Raw genomic sequence first — 17865 nt, forward strand, 5'->3', positions numbered from 1 at the left:
CCTGAATACGAACTGCCAGATAAAACCCCAGAGGAGACACTAAATAACTGTGTGAAGATAATAGATAGAAAAGGCAAGTGGCCTTCATTTGTTGAAGCACTACTTCTTGCTCGAAGCTGAAATTCAATAGTAAAAACAAAGCAGAACACTCTGCCATGGGTGTGTGTGAACTTTGGATGTGTAGGGATGACGGTGTGGGTTCACTGCCATCGGCAGCGAGGCAGCTGCTGGCGCAGGCGGTGCCGGTAGCTGCGGGAGAGGTGCCGCTGGCTGGAAACGCAGGACCAGCGCCGGGGCTGACACCTCTTCCAAGGTGGCTAGGAAAAGCTTTTGCAGCCTTTTAGATAAGCGTATTCGGACACTGAGGCAAAACACAACCTGGTGAATAGAGGAGGAGAGGAGGGAAAGGCACAGGCACTGATAGGGCTACATGTAGCCTATGTGGTTCTCAAAGAGAAGGCGGTGTAAGCAGAGGACTTCAGCTTGCAGGCCTGGCCCTGGGGAAAATTTCCCTTGAATTCAGTGGAAGTTCTGCCAATACGAAAACCAGGACCGGTCCCATGAGAGTTTGGCACAACCACCTCACCGCACCCATGCAGAACAACGCATTACATTCAGGAAGGGTATGCAAGCTCCAATGCTAAACCAACGACAAAGCTGATTTTGAAATGGTTTTAATGATAGACAATCTGCATACCAATTGACTCATTTGCGTATACGATAGCTTGGAACAATACCAGAGAAATATGTAAAAAGTCTGCAATGCTGTATGACAATAGCTTCCAAGTATGCTGACCTTCGGTAAATGAAACAAACGGAAAGTACAGTACTCTTTTGATGAGGCATTAATGAAGGATTAAGAGCGGATACAGCTGCATCACACGAGCACTTTGTTAGACACACTGTTTTGACTCCGCGCCTTTTCCGAAATTACAACAGAAACACTGTGCGAGGCAGGCAGCGAGCGTACGCTGTAACACATCTCTATTTTACAACAACCAGGCGGCAGGGAGCAGCACGGTGTGGCCTGACCCCCCCACCGGTCCCACGCCAACTGCTGCGGCACCCACCGGGCGCTCCCGGCCGGCTGCTCTCAGGGCATCCCCCTGAGCGGGGACTGAGGGGGACGCGGGGCTGGCAAGGGGCCCTGCCCACCTCCGCAGAGGGGACGCCTGAAATGCATCCCAGCCAGCCACACCGCTGCGGTGCGGGAGGGTGAACAGAAGGCAAGAATAAGAAGCCTTGGGAAAAAAAAATATTAATAAGTGAACGGGAAGGACACGAACACTCCTGCAACTGCTTTGTCACCAGGGCTCTGGCGTTGCACATAACAGCTGCAGACAGCAGGGCTCATGGAAGTTTGTAGGCTGGACCACAGCCTTTCGATGTGCAAAACAATCTTCTAGCGTGCAACCACCCCCATACATTTCAAGAGATTCTAGCTGTTTGAAGTGGTGCTCAAATCCTCTGTCCTGGTTTCAGCTGAGATAGAGTTAATTTTCTTTATAGTGACTGGTATGGGGCTATGTTTTGGATTTGTGCTGAAAACGGTGTTGATAATACAGAGATGTTTTAGTTGTTGCTGTACTTGTCAAGGACTTCTCAGCTTCCCATGCTCTGCCAGGTGCAGGAGCAGGTGGGAGGGGACACAGCCAGGACAGTTGATCCAAACTGGCCAAAGGGCTATTCCATACCATATGGCGTCATGCTCAGTATATAAAGCTGGGGAAGAAGAAGGAAGGGGGGACATTCGGAGTGATGGCGTTTGTCTTCCCAAGTAACCATTACGTGATGGAGCCCTGCTTTCCTGGAGATGGCTGAACACCTGCCTGCCCATAGGAAGGAGTGAATGAATTCCTTGCTTTGCTTTGCTTGCGTGTGCGGCTTTTGCTTTACCTATTAAACTGTCTTTATTTCAACCCAGAAGTTTTCTCACTTACTCTTCCAATTGTCTCCCCCACCCCAGTGAGGGGGGAGTGAGTGAGCGGCTGGGTGGGGCTTAGTGCTTAGTTGCCAACTGGGGCTAAACCACGACATCCTCACTGGGTGAACAGTGACTGCTTCACATTTTTGCTGTTACCTTGTTGCCTTCCCTTGGTATCCACCTCCAGAGTAGGGAGGCATGCCTTATACGTACGAAAAATAAAGGATATGTATTTTTCCTTTTTTATATCATTACACTGTGTTTCTTCCAAAGCTTATTTGTAAGGAATGAGTTGAATAAAACTGAAGCTGCTAACATGCCAGGAGGCTTTCTATTTTAATGAATTGACTTTGAGCGGTTCATTTCAGACACTGCAGGTCTGCTTCCTGACTCTTCCTCTGCCACGTACCCAGGGTAACTCCCATGGAGCAACTGTTCCAGGGAAAAGGTTGCACTTTCTTTTTTTGTTTTTTTCTTCGGCAGAGGCAGATGCTGCGGTTGGGTCCCAGGTATGGCTCTAGAGTACATCATCCACATCACCCAGACTAAGAATCATTAATCCTACTTTTCGGCTCACTTACTATTTGGTGCCTCTGATTCCATGCCTTGATGTTGTTGTTTTTAAAAGACTATTTAGGGGTGCAGCTGGATCTTAATTCTCACTAGCATTTCCATTCCCCCAGTAGCAAGGGTGGATGATGCTTGTTCTGGCAGCAAGTGCAAGGCTTGGCAGCTTCACGGTCCTGCCGTCTTTGTGGCAGAGGAAGTGCCGTCTTTGCCCTCTCCTCCAGAGACTCTTGACAAAGATCGCTGGGATGATGTGGTGAACCTCTTTTCTTAATTTATTTTCAATGCAGGTCATTTCAGTCATCTGCCTTGGAGCTTATCCAGGCTACCAGCAATGTTGGCACAAGTGCAAGTGAGTGCAGCAAAGAGGCAAGAACAAAAAGGTGTACATCTTAAAGGTATATATTTTAAAGTTAGTTTTGATGTAGAAGAAAACAGTAGCAACATCAGGAACCATCTGAGCCACAACCATAACAATATGCTTTGAACAGGTCTTAAATATCTATGTTTGAGACAGAAATGTTTTGTTAGACCTGTTTAGGAAATGATTTCTTGTAGGGTACAGACTTGCCCTGAGCAGGTTGCAGGTCTAAGATAAAATCAGATCACTGAGATGTGAGTACTCAGCATGTTTAACATCTTTGAGCAGTTTAACCTTTTCACTGCTGTTATTTAATAACTTCCCGATGAGTTTTTCAATGAAAGCTGTTCACATACATCTTTTCTATGTCAGTGACTACTAATTAGTCCAACTTGAAAAGTGCTAGAATTTGCTGAAAATGTTCAGGGCATCTAAATGCTGCATACTGCTACATAAAGCTATACAGACAGATACACATCATAGACTTTCCTATGCTGAAGGAAAGTACACACATACACAGCTTTTTCAAGTTAAGTTCAGTTATTATATTCACAGCCGACATTCATGCAATATTTCAATTAACTGCCTTGATATTAAAAGACATCATGTGAGTATAAAATCTTCATAAGATGAAATTTTGGGCAGTCTGTCAAGCAATTTGGAGGACAGATTCATAATCCAGAATGATTTTGACAAACTGAAGAGATGACCTGATGTTAAAGAAAAAATTCAATGCAAAGTGCATAACACTACATGTAAGAAGCAGAAATCAATGCACAAATGTGGAGAATATGTATTATCTCTCAAAGCAGCAGCATCATAGGGAGAGATCATGAGTCTGCAGGAGATCAGGAGCCTAATCAAATCAGTGACATGATCCTCTTCCAGAAGCACCTAATTCTGGGTTGTCTTAGAAGAAACCTCAAATGTAACACGTGGAAAGATGCTGGTGAAGCTTGCAGTGGAGTCCCGTGACTGGCTTTGCACCCTAGACTTCAAGGAAGAGGTAAGCAAGGAAGAGTGCCATGACAGTGGTCTTGCAGTACTTAGGAGGACAGATGATTAACCCGTCCTGTGGGAAGTTGTCAAGAAGCTTAATTTGCCATAAAAACTTTATAGGCTAATTGTAAAGAAAAGATTCCTAAAATAATTTCGGCAAGTTGATTTTCTGAGAACAGACCACCTTGGCAAACTGTGGCCTGCTGGTAAGGACAGCTGAGTTGAACCTTGCTCTGGAGTGGTGTAGGTCACTCGGTCTCAAACTTCTGCCTGCTGTCGCTTCACTTATATATGCTATGGCCATGCCTGAGCAGTGTCTGCCTGGAAGTCCCATCTTGATCTCACAGCACTCCACGGGAAATGGACTAGATGACTTCTTGAGGCACCTTCCAGCCCAACACTGACATTTCTAAAACATCCTTCTCCCAGTCCTCAGTTACTGCACTAAATCAGAAGTCTGTACATTGGTATATAGTCTATGCTTACCCTGATAAATGTTAAGATGGTTGCAATCAACATAAATTCATCCAGAGCCTTTAAGAGAAATGTGAAGCTTTAAACAGTTCTCAGCTGAGCAGGTAGCAAAAAGTGAACAAAATTTACAATTTCATGGGGTCCTGTAGCTATAATTGTCTTATCTTTGTACCCACTTATTTTAATAATAACAACGATATTAAAAGACCCTCCTATTAAAGAATATAAAATATAAGTATAATAATAAAGAATTAAAAGACCCTCCTAACCTACTAACCTAGAGCATCTACAAGTTTGTGGCAGACGAGCTTTCTGGCAGACAGTGCCAGCTCTCAGTTAGCTGTTGCTGTTGCTCTTGAGATGTGTGCTGGGTGTGAGGATACACCAGGCAACTATTTTCAGGCCTTATCCTACTTTTTCAGTTCTTTTTTTATTTGTCCCTTTGTATTACCTGCTTTTCAATTCTAACACCATCTCTTGTGTTCTGCACAAGAAAACAAAAATGCAAAATAAACTTGCAGTAAGTGTCTGTCATTCTCTATAAGAAAGAGAGAAAAACTAGCTAATCTGTCTCCTTTGATAATTGCTCTCATTCCTGTAGAGGTGGTAGTAGTGTACTAGAGTCAGGTTCAATTCCCTTTTGCAGGCCACCAAAACATGTTAATTTCATTCACGAATCTGTTGAGCTTTACATTTCTTCTTCTTTCTTTTTTTTTATCTGCTTTATCTCCAAGGAAACTGTCCCATAAAGCTTTTTAGCACACTAAGAGCTCTTTGGTAAGAGGTGTGTGGGGTGCTATTGGGATAATACTGGATAATCTACCCCAGAGAGAGTTTACAGTCTAGGAAAAATGATTACTAGAAATAGCAGGGATGTAATTTCTGATTTTGGCTCAGTTATGGGAGTAGTTTGAAAATACGTTGTCATAAAACCCACCGGAAAATTAGTAAATGAACTAGAGACATATTAGTGGATAGATTGACAATTAAGACCCTGCAAATTGTAAAGTTCTAGGGGTCAAAAAAAGTGGAAGGGAAAACAAATCATATAAATCTAACCTATTTGAACTTTCTTGGTAGGAAGCATGGGGTTAGCCATATCAATTGTGAAGACTGCTCCAGAACATCCTTGGTCTGTCTCAGTAAATAGCCAATAGCTGCTGTTTTAGAAGAGCATGGAGAAAATCTCAAAATACAGTCTTCCCTGTATGATCATGAATAAATCATGGCCATACATTTCATATGCCTCAATAGCTGGAATACAAAATCCCAAGAAAAAAGAGAAAGCAATTATCTGCAAAGTAGACTACCCTTGTTCTTAACAGATACTTCCACCTAGGCTACCTTTTGTGAATGAGTATCACCTCTTTTTAAACAGCATGCTTTAAAAAGACTGGACTGATTTTCCTCCTCACTTTGAACGCCCTCTGAAACACATAAATTGCCATACTGGCTCAGCCCCTGGCTACATTTACCACAGCGCTCGGTGGTCCAAAGGAATCACAGAAATGCAGCAGATGATGGAGTCTCACCCAGCACACTAAAACAGGATGGAGTATACCCAGACCGTTCCTGAGGAATGGTTGTTTATCCTGTCCTTAAAGAGCTCCAGCAGTAGAAATGCTCCAGTGCCCTGAGTTACACCTTTCCAGTGTTTTGCCATTGGGTTGGAAAGCTTGTTTACTAGCTTAAATCTCTGGAGCAGAATAATCTGCAGGGGCTCTCTTCTCTTGCCTCACTTGGGGGATTTTCAAGTTAGGTGGGGATTTCCAAGTAACTCAAGCAGGAGGGCAGGCCTGAAGGTCAGTAAATTACAGTTGTTGAATGTCTAGGCAAGAAGAGACAGTGAACTGCATAGCTGGAGGTGGATGGCAAAGAGAAGGGGTAGAGGCGATTGATTAGAAAAGGTGGTGAACAGAGATTGCTGTGACTGAAACCAGAGGCTTTGGCTTCCCACGTTTTTCAAGCCACCCCACACTTGTTTCAAGTCAACTGAACAGAAGCTAAGCAAAGCTGTATGGACGTGGATCTGGGCTGGCTCATGCATTTTGGTAAATGTGAGGGTGCTGCTGTTAGGTATCGTTCATGCTCCTGACAACCTCTGGTAAGAAAAAGGAAAAAGGCCTGGGAAAAGTGGCCAGTGTGACAGGGGGTAACACTTTGTTGAAATTTAAACATTTTTTCGTAGAAAGCCAAGTTAAAGATAACTTGCATTACCAATTACTGATTTTATTAGCTTCGAGAGTATACTTAGATATATACAGAAAGAGACCTGCAATTTGGCAATATACACTGTGTATAAAGTAATCGCTTGTTTTAAAACACAAATGATGCTGACTATTATAATGTGAACCGTTCTCCAGATGAAAAGAATTAAAGGGATGTAATTGGAGAAGTATGCAAGAGTGGCTAATATGCTATTATTTGCAAAGAGATATTGCAACTTATAATCTTCTTTCATGGGTTTATGTTGTTAGTGTTTAATCAGCCATGTGAGTGTATTCAGGTGTTAAACCATTCTATTAGCTAGGAAAATTGCACTATTATTTACTGAGCTGTTTGTGATATATTGTTGTTGGCTTTTTTACTTTCTATTTCTTGTCTTCGTGCAGTTTATGCAATTGTCCTTTCTAGTTTTGTCTTGTACAAAGGTTTGTAAAGTGTCACTAGGGCAGATTAGCCATGTCAAAAATCAGGATTTTTTTTTTGATACATTATATGAATTAATCTTATTTCCTATCTTGTTTTATTGGAAGGCACCACAGCTACAAGCTGGTGCCTTTGAGCTTTAATCAGCTTTCCTCTGGGAAACTGAAGAACCTCTGGCATCCCCAGTCATCTCCAGTGCTCAACAGTGACGGCAGAGTGAGAGAAGAGCTTGGTAAAATAGCATTTGCTCCAGACCTGGGTCATCACAAAGTTTGTGGTGATGAGGATGGGCCAAGGTCAGCCCACGGGTCGGGGTCTGTGTGCGGGTCAGCGGCTGCATGGCCGGGCAGGGGCAGGGATGCAGCGCAGGAGGAGGGATGTGCTCAGGGGGTTTCTGATGCAGGGCATCAGCCTCATGCTCGGAGTTAGGTGGGAGGTATCCACAGCTTTCTCAGCACCACGCTGTGTGCAGGGATAGGAGAGGACTTTGGGCAGCCCATGGCTCTGAGCAGCCTTCCCGTCTCCTCTGAAGAAAGGTGGTAGGCTGGATGGACCAGTTCTGTGACCCACATCCTACTGCAGGACAGATGCTCATTTGCAGTGCTGTATTTGGGACAAGCTTGCCTATCAGTTCCTGAATAGGAATGGCTTCAAGCATGTGTTAGATGTTTTTCTGAATCAAAACTGGGCCCTGGGAATTTGTGAGTTCAGCAGATGACGATGACAACATTGCCCGCCCTTGTTCTGGACAAGTCAGGAGGACTTTTAAGCAGACTTCAGGTGTGTTACTTTAAAAACCCTAAACCAATTCTGTTCCTCATCAAACTCTTAGGTCTTTCTTTGTCCTGAAAGTTGTCTAGATACCTGCAGTTGTGCTGCATATCACCCAGAGCTGCCCTGGCCCTGTTACCTGCCTGTGTCTGATCTAGCTCCAGGGGAAGCTCTGTCCAAATCCCTTGGAAAGCCTAAATGGGTAGTTGTGGTCTAAGCATGTTTCTGAAACAAGACGCAGTAACTGCAAATGCATCTGTGTCCACTTTTTAAAAAATGACCAGGGAAGATCTTGGATGATAAAGAATTCGTGTGGTTAAGAGGAGACCTAAAGAACTGAGCTTGCTTAGTCTAGGAGACCAGGAGAAGACCAGGAGAAGAATCCAAGTGCTCAGCATCACCCTTTTGGGGAGTAAATAACAGGGAAAATGTGAAAAGCACCAGCATATTACCTTATGGGTACAAGTTGTTCCCGAGTTATTTTAATCTGAAATGAGAAGAATGGTTCTAATCCTTGGAAGGCCTCTGAACTCCAGTCTGTAAATCAGCACCCTGAAGTTATGCACAGCTACTTGACTTGTAGGTATGCATCCTCTCTTTGGAACCAAAGCTTAGTTAAACTCTGATTGTTTTTTAAATTTTATTTTTTGACTGAAAAGTATCCCTCTTGCCTGTTCTGTGAACTCTGATTGTGTTTGTGGCATGTCTTTCAAACTAAAGCTGTGTCATGTCACTTCCAGTCTGGACTACAGTGACTAAGTGATTGGGTCTGAAGGGAAAGGCAAGGGTAATGCATGCAATCTGATATAAAAAGGGTCCCTACACTTTCTCTCTGGTTGGGATCACTGCAGCTTTCCTCCCTTCTGCCTGGGCAGCCTGCGACCATAGTGTAAGATTTTGCTTCTAACCTTAAAAATGGAATAAAATTTCCAGTAAAGCTCCTGCTATACTAGAGACCACATTTCTGTGAATCATTGATGCAGCCATATTCTTTTACATCATCACACATCACAAAATCCAGGATGAACCCTGTGAGAGGTGAGACCAAAGTCTTATGAGCGTAAGCAATTCAGTTTGAAACAGCCTTCCAAATAAGACAAGTCAAATAAAGGTTTGTCTTTTTGAGGATTTCTTCAAAATTTCCTCTTTGAAAAGGCCTTTCCACTAAAAAAAACTCAAAAACCCTAGTACTAACCCTTGAATTTCCAAGCTTCCATCCCATGCCTCTAAAAGACAATAAAAATGAAAAGAAAGCAAGTGAAAAATATTCACTCCAAGCAGAGGTTTTTATTTTCCAAAGGGAGAAAATTCCATGTTTCTAGTAAATCTACTCTGCTGTGCTTATACATTTCTGGTGCAGAAGGGAGGCATGGGCAGATTTTCTTAATAAGCTGATCGTTCTATTAGAACAAAGCACAAAGGATGGGACCTAGCTGTACACACTTATAGGACATGATATCATTTACCTGTCTTCTGAAGAGCTAGTCACTCAAGGCTGCTTTATGGTCAGCAGCAGAAAACAGTAATTTATAGACCATGACTCACCTTACGCACTTTAGTAATTGACGTGAGCATAGATGCACCGGGGCCCAGGTAGACTTCTTACTTTCCTTTTCTTTTTCTGCCTTCTTTCTTTCATGGAGTTCATAGACGTCGATTTTTGCCTCAGTGTTACCTTTCTGTACCCAGTTGATCACCAGTCATGCACACATTGTAATTCCTGACACACACACGAAAATATACACTGGTTATTATTTACTAACATCCAACAAAACTTAATTAAAACCATAAAGTTTTTTAAAAATATGTGGAAACACATATTATAGAAGAGAAAGCATATGCTCCTCTCCATCGTTCTAGCAAAGGATGAAGTGTAGAGGCCTGGTGGTGGATTGACCCTGTGTAGGTGGAAGTGCTGGCAGAGCAATCTGCCTGTGGAGCTAACCTTCCTTAGCCAGTGTTTTGTGGAGATGGTCTTGGACAGACCAGTGCAGGGAATGCTGTCAAGAATGGAAGGATCAGCACACCAGTATACAGATTCAGGAGCCCATAACCTTGCTGGGGGAATACTGGGAGATAGGGCACCTGCTACGGTACCCATCAAAGGCTAGCAGCGTCCATGAAGGCAGTGAGGATAGAGTTCATCTCCTCTGCCCTTGTTTCAGGTCTTGCTTTGCACAAGGAAGGATGCATGTCACCTGAGTGAAGCCTCTAGTATTTAATTACTAGACACTACTACCAACTACTCGGAGGCCAGAAAATTTGTTTCCCTTCTAGTATTACTTGTTCATAGTTGCAAACAACAAATCCTCCTTGGGTTGAGCTATATTGCTGCTGGCAGGGAAAGTGGAGGGGAAAATCCACAGGACACAAGCAAGAGAAGAAGCAGTCTGTGGATACAAAGCCACACAACTTGGTTGCACAACCTATAAATATGGGGACAGCCCCATTCTATGACAAAGAAAAGAGAAGCGGTGCTACACCCTATGGTTAACATGACAACATGTAGTTAGAGTATTCAATGATTACCAGTCATTTAGCTCACTTTTCTCACCATTTAAAGATATCACTTGTTTTATACATAGCACTGAAGCCTAAAAGGAACTCCCTTCTAAAATGATTTGATGAGGTGGATTGAAAAGGAGCAAGTGGGATGGAAAATGAAGGGAGATCTTGATAGATTTAATACAGGGATGCTGTCATACACAGTAAAATTTATTTTCACTCAAAAAGGGGAATTCTCACCTCACTGAAGTTGGTGGAAAGACTTCTGTTGCTTTTGATCACGTGAGGAATTCACCCAAGGTGACTGGATGTTTGTTAGGAACCCATGTGAAGGAGAAATGTTAGGACTGGCACTTGTGGAGCACTGGACCCTTCGAACTCTTGTGAAGGTACACTGAGCGAAGGTGCACTGAGTACATTGCTGGACAGACCCTTTTGTTTACATCTCAAGGCTTGCTGTAGAACGCTTTTTCAGGGTTGGCCTGAAATCTTTGTTCAGATAAAACTTTTCAACGGAGAGCAAGATTTTAATATTTCCCTTATCACAGTGATTTCAGATCAGGTGATTCTGGCCAGATTAAAAAGAATGGGTTGGATTGGCTGGATCACATGAAGTCTGGGGACAGAGCTCAGGAGGTGAAGTCAGGATACCCTAATACAGAGCCTTAGGTCATGGCATCTGCCTCTTCACTTTGCCCCTGTGGCTGCTATGAGAAGGGAGGTAGTAACAGACAGGAGCTTTACCTCCAAAATTGCTCCCAAGATGAACAGGTCTAGTATGCTGCTTGCAGGCTGCAATAATCACAGGTAAGAGGAAAACAGGAGAAAGTGTAAAGAGTGACATCTTCAAGTGATGAGAAAAACCATCTCTACGCCTGTACTACACTTAAAGGAACCATTGAGGCCTGTTCTCACTAATACAAGGGTTTCAGGGTCAGAAATACTGTTGCTTGTCTCTTCGCTGTGGAGTTTTTCTCCTGTGTGAACATTTTTTGTAAATACAATCATTTTCTGACCATAATGGAAACAAACGTTCAAGTCTATGAATTTTGGCTAGCAATTTATGTCTGAAAGGGCAACAAACATTTTGAGACAAATGAGAAAGTGTTGGTCAAAGTTCAGTAAGTTGTTATGGGAAGTGTTTTAATAGAGTGAGGTTAAAACAGTCTTGAAAATTAATTTGTATGAATTTCAAACTTGCCTTTGCTGATAGAGTTCCATTCTCATCTGCTTTACTAAGAAAATCTACTGAAATACAGACGTTTCCAGAAGCTACTGCAGCATTCTTTATAAACCTCAGGTTTCTTTGCTGAACCTCTGTTCTGTCAAATGTGATCCTAATTGTCTGACATTTAATGTCATCCATCAGACCAACTTTTCTTTCCTCACATGCTGTTTCAAGAACTCTGATCCCTAATTTAATTAATGAATCATTGTTTCCTGAGTTATTAGCTGCATCTGTTCCTCTTAATTTTTTAAAACAATTGCAATATTTTTTTCACTTGTCTCCTTGAAAATAAATGCTGCAAATTGGTTGTGATGCTCAAAAGTGCTGTTGCTTTTAAGCCATTCTTCCCTTCCCTTCCCTTCCCTTCCCTTCCCTTCCCTTCCCTTCCCTTCCCTTCCCTTCCCTTCCCTTCCCTTCCCTTCCCTTCCCTTCCCTTCCCTTCCCTTCCCTTCCCTTCCCTTCCCTTCCCTTCCCTTCCCTTCCCTTGTGTGGGGCTAAATGTGACCCCTTTAATGCCTTTGAAGCTCCCATGGGGTCAGAGCTTGTTGCAAGCTATTCTATCTGTAGGCTTTCTTCTCTGTAATGACATTTGGGCCCCAATGAAATCCATGAACATTTTGACATCTAGTGTTTTTACTCATATTACAGCTAATTAATTCATGCCTGTGAAGCACTTTGAAACTATACAAACACTTACTTAATATTGTTCTTTTTTATGCTTTACCATTCTTAACTCACATGAACTTTGAATTAGAGGATTTGTCTCTTTGTAATCTGAAATCTGTCTTATCGAAGATTGACAGACTGTTTCCACTTTTCAGAACATGCCTCCTCAGTTTTGGCTTAACTTTGCTCCTCACTGAATGAAACACTATGAAAGCGTGACCTCACCAAAGTCCACAGGGACCACGAGACCATCCACAAAATGTCACCTCAGACACGACTGAACTCCTAAAGTGCATGCAAGAAAAATTTTAGGAAGTTGTATGAAAAGCCAGGGCTTAACTTCCCACCTATGGGATCTGGTCAGGCTTCCTGCCTTTGCTTGATCAGCCTCTAACTCCAGCACTGCATGAGAAGAGCCAAACTCAGCCAACTTAGGTTGCCACCTGCAGTAAGGCAGCCGGAGTCAGCGATCATGTTTTTGGATTTACGCCTAGCCTAACTGCGCTTAGAAACTGACACCACAGTACCAGTTTGGGCAAATGGTCATTTCATCCAGAACTTCCAAAAACTTACTTCATTTCTATTCAGTGCTTGAGGAGGTGCCACAGATCACCATTTTTGTAAAAAAATTATTTTGCGGGAATAAGGCTAAGCTCTTTATAAAAGTAAGACAAAGACTTAAGACCAGAATAATTTTCATCAAAAAGCTGTGGCTTTCTTTTAACCCAGTTGCCTGAGTTGTGCTCCCAGGAGAAACCAAAGTGAAGGTGGTGGGATGAGGGAGGACATTGTGTTTAGGTCTTACCCCTGACTGGGCATGGGACATGGCCGTGGTGGCCACTTTGGACCATAAGAGCATTCCTGTAGGCTGGTTCAGACAAGGCTGGGATGAACAGGCACTTCTCAAAACCATATTTAGAAATCATCTTAATTGTGTCCTTTGTTAAAACAGGTGTTTTTACCTTAAGTAGTGATATATTATTATGAAGTATATTATTGTTATTATGTATATTATTATGTTATGTATATTATCATACTGCCTACTTACACTTGTATGTTATTTGAAAGTTAATTATACCTCCTATCCTTTCACAGTCTCCACTAATGTTCAGTTTTAATGCACTAATGTGTTCTTCTTGTATGATGCGTATCCTGAATGCAAGAAGAAAAATTAAATTGAAATCTTAAGGTAAAAAGAAAGCTCATCTCAGTTAATTAATATTTACCTCCAGCAAAACACTGGCTAATTACATTGGTGCTGTAGAGGGGGAGAGACCTGCAAGGAGCTGGTTGCTCATTACCTGCCTGGCCTAAGGAGCTCTCCCAGCCCCTGTGAGCTGATGAGAGCCCTTGAGAGACTCCCAGCCACAGTAGCAGGAGCACAGGTGCTTTCTCCCTCCGTATCATGCCCGTGCTGCTGAAGAACCAGAGCAGAGCCGGCACCAGCAGCTTGAGGCAAGCAGCCCGAGGCTGGTGAACAGACAGATTTTTGCGTGGCACCCAGCAGCATCACGAAAGGGTGAGCACCTCTCTGCTCCTGGCTGCCACCGCGCCTGGATGGCAGTGAGCACTGGGGTTGGTTGCTGGGGAGGCGGATGAGGCATTGCAGGTCACGCGATTCACGGCATCGCTTCTCTGTGCCCTGGCTCCTGCTGAGTGTCTACCAATGCACTTAAACCTTAGGTTGGGGAAGAAAACGTCAGACAGGTTACTGACTCTTGCGGCAAGGTAATAATAAATAGTCCCATTAAGTGGTACCTGCCAGTATGCCCTGGTGTCCTTCAGTATTTGTTGGGCCTGACCCCTATTCCCTTAACGTAAATGAGGTTTTATCACTGTGAAAGAGCAGTGGGATAGTGAGTGCTGGTGCCACAGACTAGGCTTTTTGGAGGGTCTCGGCTCTGCTGCCTGTTTGCTGTGATCCTCCAGCATCTCAGCGCAGCAGCACTGTGGTCCAGCAGACACAGGAACCTGAGCTTGGGAAAAGTGGGGTTCAGCTCCCAGTGACACTGCTTCTCTGCTGACATTATTTTGGGCAAATTATTTCAGCTTATTCAACATCTACAGCTTGCCAGCTGTAAAATCAGATGTTTGCAGGTCTTTCCAAGGTCTGCTGATAAACAGCTCAATGGTAGCCCTCGGAACAGGGAGTTTCTTATGCAGATGGTCTCGTGAATGCCACTGAGAAGCTGGCTGTCACCAGAAGACCTGAGCCCACAGCTGTGAGATTCCCACAGCAGGAATGGGGGGAAGTGGCTGCAGTCTTACTGTACTTTCCACTGGCACTGCTGGGATGGGGATTCCTTCCCCCATGCACGTCACCTCACTAGAACTAGGCCATGTAATCGTTATACAGCCGAAAAAAAATTCACCCTATTTTCCATTGAAAAGATAATTTTATCATAGAATCATAGAATCATACAATGGTTTGGGCTGGAAGGGCCCTTAAAGACCATCTAGTTCCAACCCCCCTGCCATGGGCAGAGACACTTTCCACTTGACCGGGTTGCACAAAGCCCCATCCAGCCTGGCCTTGAACACTTCCAAGGATGGGGCATCCACAACTTCTCTGGGCAACCTGGTCCAGTGCCTCACCACCCTCAGACTGAAGAATTTCTTCCTTTATCTAATCTAAATCTACCCTCTTTCAGTTTAAAGCCATTACCTCTTGTCCTATCACTACATGCTCTTGTAAAAAGTCCCTCTTCAGCTTTCTTGTAGGCCCCCTTCAGGTACTGGAAGGCTGCTATAAGGTCTCCCCGGAGCCTTCTCTTCTCCAGTCTGAACACCCCCAACTCTCTCAGACTGTCTTCATAGGAAAGGTGCTCTGACCATCTTCATGGCCCTCCTCTGGACTCGCTCCAACAGGTCCATGTCCTTCTTGTGCTGGGGATCCCAGAGCTGAATGCAGTACTCCAGGTGGGGTCTCACAAGAGCAGAGCGGAGGGGGAGAATCACCTCCCTTGACCTGCTGGTCATGCTTCTTTTGATGCAGCCCAGGATATGGCTGGCTTTCTGGGCTGCAAGTGCACATCGCTGAGTCATGTTGAGCTCCTCATCAACCAACACCCCCAAGTCCTTCTCCTCAGGGCTGCTCTCAATCCATTCTCTGCCCAGCCTGTATTTGTGCTTGGGATTGCCCCAACCCACGCGCAGGACCTCGCACTTGGCCTTGTTGAACTTCATGAAGTTTGCACGGACCCACCTCTCAAGCCTGTCAAGGTCCCTCTGGATGGCATCCCTTCCCTCCAGCCTGTTGACCACACCACACAGCTTGGTGTCATCGGCAAACTTGCTGAGGGTGCACTCAATCCCACTGTCCGTGTCGCCGACAAAGATGTTAAACAGCGCCAGTCCCAATACCAGCCCCTGAGGAACGCCACTCGTCACTGGTCTCCATTTGCACATTGAGCCTTTGACCGCAACTCTTTGACTGTGACCATCCAGCCAATTCCTTATCCACCCAGTGGTCCATCCGTCAAATCCATGTCTCTCCAACTTAGAGACAAGGATGTCATGCGAGTGTCAAATGCATTGCACAAGTCCAGGCAGATGATGTCAGTTGCTCTTCCCTTATCCACCAATGCTGTAACCCCGTCATAGAAGGCCACCAAATTTGTCAGGCACGATTTGCCCTTAGTGAAGCCATGTTGGCTGTCACCAGTCATCTCCTTATTTTCCATGTGCCTTAGCATAGTTTCCAGGAGGATCTGCTCGATGATCTTGCTGGGCACAGAGGTGAGACTGACTGGCCTGTAGTTCCCCAGATCTTCCTTTTTTTCCCTTTTTAAAAATGGGGTTTTTTTTTCCCCTTTTCCAGTCCATGGAAACTCCACGGACTGGAAAAGGAGTATTTATATATATCTCGAGTAGGTTTTCTGACTTGGTGGCCTAACAAACTCACAGGATTGAGTAGGTATCATTTCTCTAAATCACTTTTAACAGATCTCATTAATCATTGCTGATCTAAACAGTTTGATCCCACTGAAGTATGTAAAGCATGCGTTCAGTGACTGACTTAGTTATGGAGTCACCATTTAGTCCAGAGGTTAAATGCAAAGTTGTATTACACATAGAGTATTGCAAAAATAACCCCAGGCTTTTAGTTTTGATTTCCACTTTATTGATTTGCACTAGGTAAATTTAATTCCAAATCTTACAGATGGCTGAGATAGATAGTCATTCAATTTTGTCATTGTAGTGAAGAAACCATTAGGAAAATGGAGAAGTAAAGGTCACAGTAATCTTTTCTGGAATGAAGAATGAAGAACCAATTTTATTCAGAGGTCAGATTTGTACCAAAAAATCTGAAGCACTCACACTATGTCATTATTTAAGCATTTACAAAGTTTTGTTGATATACAACATTTATGAAACACAACATTGCTCAACAGAAGATGCAAAAGTGGCAAGCAGCTTCTTTCCCTCCACACATGGGTTGTGAATTTCCCACGTTATGCAAGCAGGGTAATCATCCGTAGGCATTTTTGTGCTTGTTCATCCTATGGAGGTGTTTGTATTGGCCCTGTGATCTCTGACAGTGATGTGGAGAAGGACCTTGGATCTGGCTCAGACACATACCTATAAGTTCACAAATAATCACTTTTTTCTTCTGAGCACTCACTTTTTTCCTCCAGGGATACTTAGAGGAAATACTTTCTGCTATATGAGATAAACTGAATTTATTGATTTTAATTTTAAATTTCTTCTTTTTGCACATGAAAGATATTCAATGTGTTGTAACAAAGCGTTTTCACATTTAAAAGAAGGCAGTATAAGTATGAAAGTTATATATTTGTTTCTCGGACAAAAGAATGGCTTTTACAACCACAAGGTACTGTTGAGTGCCTGAAAAGACCTTAGCATGTAAATGTTGGGAGAAATTCAGATGCCTAAACACAGGGGTCTAGAGCCACTGCAGATGGCCTCAGGGTACCTGACTTGGCTCCCCAGCTATCCTGTAAGGGCGAGATTAAGTCTCCAGTAGGTCCTGGATCGGATCCGTCAGCCTCTCGGACGTCTCAGCTGCGCAGGGTGCCTGGTGGCATGAGGGACCTGCACCGCCTTCGCTGGAGCTTCTGTGCTGAGAGGCGAGGGACGGCTGAGAGCAAGCGGCCTCAAGTCAGAGCTGTCAAAACCCGGAGGTCAGGCTGTGCAGAAAGCTGCGTTTCAGAATCCACTTAGTTTAAGGCTTAACTACAGCCATTTGCCTGTTAGTGTGCTCCACCGCTCGGGAGCAGCCACACCGGGAGCAGAGTTTGGACAACTGTATTAGAAGACAATATTCACTTCAGCCGCAGCCAGCAGCTCCCTTTCCATCTCATTACCAGCTCAAACATCAGCAGCAACTGAGCTTCACAGCCACATCCAGGTTGTGGTGAACCATTTCCACCCAAAGCCTGGAACCAGCCATGCCACGCAGAAGAAGGATGTTGCAGCACCAGCTATTACAGTGCGGAGCTTGTTATCCTCTGGCGACAAGGATGTAGCCTTTCTGAATTAACAAAGCGTGGTTACAGAACATGCAGTATTTGAAGTGTCCTCCTTGTTGCGGTACCGCACAAAAGGCCGCTCGCTACTGAATGATTTTACTTGCTCCTCTCATACAAGTCATCCGTCACCAGTAGCTCAAGGTGTTGTTGGCTACCAGGGCTAGAAATGGAGCTGAGTAAATGGAGCATTTTCTGCGTAAATTCCTATCTCGCTCCATCAGTCTTACAG

The sequence above is a fragment of the Ciconia boyciana genome, chromosome 1 (genome assembly GCF_034638445.1).
Source record: "Ciconia boyciana chromosome 1, ASM3463844v1, whole genome shotgun sequence".
Taxonomy (NCBI): Eukaryota; Metazoa; Chordata; class Aves; order Ciconiiformes; family Ciconiidae; genus Ciconia; species Ciconia boyciana.